Source organism: Elephantulus edwardii, unplaced genomic scaffold, assembly GCF_000299155.1.
Source record: "Elephantulus edwardii isolate Elephantulus edwardi_28Jun2011 unplaced genomic scaffold, EleEdw1.0 scaffold00361, whole genome shotgun sequence".
NCBI classification, from domain to species: Eukaryota; Metazoa; Chordata; class Mammalia; order Macroscelidea; family Macroscelididae; genus Elephantulus; species Elephantulus edwardii.
In genome coordinates, this window is record NW_006400111.1 from 1,578,460 (window position 1) to 1,580,183 (window position 1,724).

Here is a 1,724-nt window from a genome sequence, read left to right on the forward strand (position 1 = left end):
ACTCTGTTCTCCCTCCTCCAGGTCCACCCAGCACTGCCTTACACTCAAAGACTAGAGGCGGCATCAGGGAGAACCGCACCCTTTAGTCCTCCTTTCCGTCAAGAGTGGACATCTCAAACGGCAGTAAGGTTAATCCTTACCTGTTTCTCCTCCTGAAGAACAGAGATAACATGATGATTGGAGCACCATGATACGTGATTAACCTCTCCCTGTAAACAGGCCTTGCAACATCCTATTTGCTCCTGTCTGATTTCCTGGGGGGGGGGGGGTAAAAAAGAGTGGATCTCTACCATTGCTGGTAGATTCAGAAGACGTCACCTAATCTGAATCTCAAGTATTGTATACTGTTGTTGATTGTGTTTGAGTCAAGCACAACTCATAGCGACCCCATGAACAAAAGGCTTGACACCCCTCCACAACTAATGACATCTATCATAAAAATTCATGGAGGTTTTGAAGGCATGTTATTTAGGACGTGGATGCCACTCCTGCTTCCAAACCTGTCATAGTATGTTATGTGCCATTTAGTCACCTATGATATACAGCGACCCTATGTACAGCAGCTCTGAACACTTCCCTGTTCTGACCCAGTCTCACTAATTCCAATACACCAACCCCCATTGCCCCAGTTACTGCATCAGTCCATCTCATCTGGGTCCCCCCACTCCTGTGCTGTCCATCCATCCTTTCAAGCATGATGTCCTTCTCCAAGGACCGATCTCTCCTGGTCAGATCTCTCAGGGCCAAAGTAAGAGAGACAGCTTCAAAATCCTAGCCTCCAAGGAGACTTGATTTCACCCTCTCCAAGACAGACTTATTTGTGTTCTTGGCAGTCCATGGTATGTTCAAGACCCTTCAGCACCACAACTCTAAGGCATCTATCATTCTTCTGTCATCCTTAGTCATTGTCCAACTCTAAAGCATAACAAGTAACTGAGAAGACCGGGGCCTGGATTAGGCGCACCTTTGTATCTGAACTGACATCGTTGCTTTTCAGTACTCTGGAGAGGTCCATGAGAGCAGATTTTCCCAATGCAATTCGTCTTTGGATTTCCTGACTGCTGGTGCTAAGAGTGTTGATTGTGGATCTGAGCAAGCTGTAATTGCTAACAACCTCAGTCTCTTCTCCATCTAATATGGTGCTGCCAATGGCCCAGTGGTGATGTGTCTTCTTGTTGAGCTTCAATCCATATTGGAGACTCTAGTCCTTGATCTTCTGCAGCAAGTGCTCCAGGTCTTCAGTTTCAGCAAGCAAGTTTGTGTCATCTGCATATCGTAGGCTGCTGAGTCTTCCTCCAATGCTGATGTCACACTTCTCCTCATAAAGCCCTGCTTTCCGAATGATCTGTTCTGCATACAGATTGAAATAGTATGGAGACAGGATGCATCCCTGATGCACTCTTTTCCTGATTTTGAAACATGCGGTGTTTCCTCACTCTGTTCTGAGGACTGCTTCTTGGTCCAAGTATAGGTTTTGTATAAGCACAATCAAGTGTTCCAAGATTCCCATTTTCCTCAAGGTTAGCCACAATTTATACTGTTGTTGTTATGTGCCATCGAGTCGTTTCCGACTCATAGTGACCCTATGCACAACAGCTCTAAACCCTGCTCTATCCCACGCCAACCACACCGCCTCTGACACACCCATCCCGATTACCCCAGTCACCGAATCAATCCATCTCATAGAGGGTCTTCCCCTCCTGCGCTGTCCCTCCACCCTCCCA

The 1,724-nt window shown here is 46.8% G+C and overlaps 1 protein-coding gene across 1 annotated transcript in view; it reads left to right on the plus strand.

Annotated features, from left to right (window-relative positions):
• TNRC6A (trinucleotide repeat containing 6A) overlaps positions 1-1,724 on the plus strand; it is a gene marked incomplete at its 3' end in the record, with an annotated part of 59,056 nt that overhangs the window by 39,507 nt on the left and 17,825 nt on the right. The gene's annotated exons all lie outside the window — the stretch shown is intronic.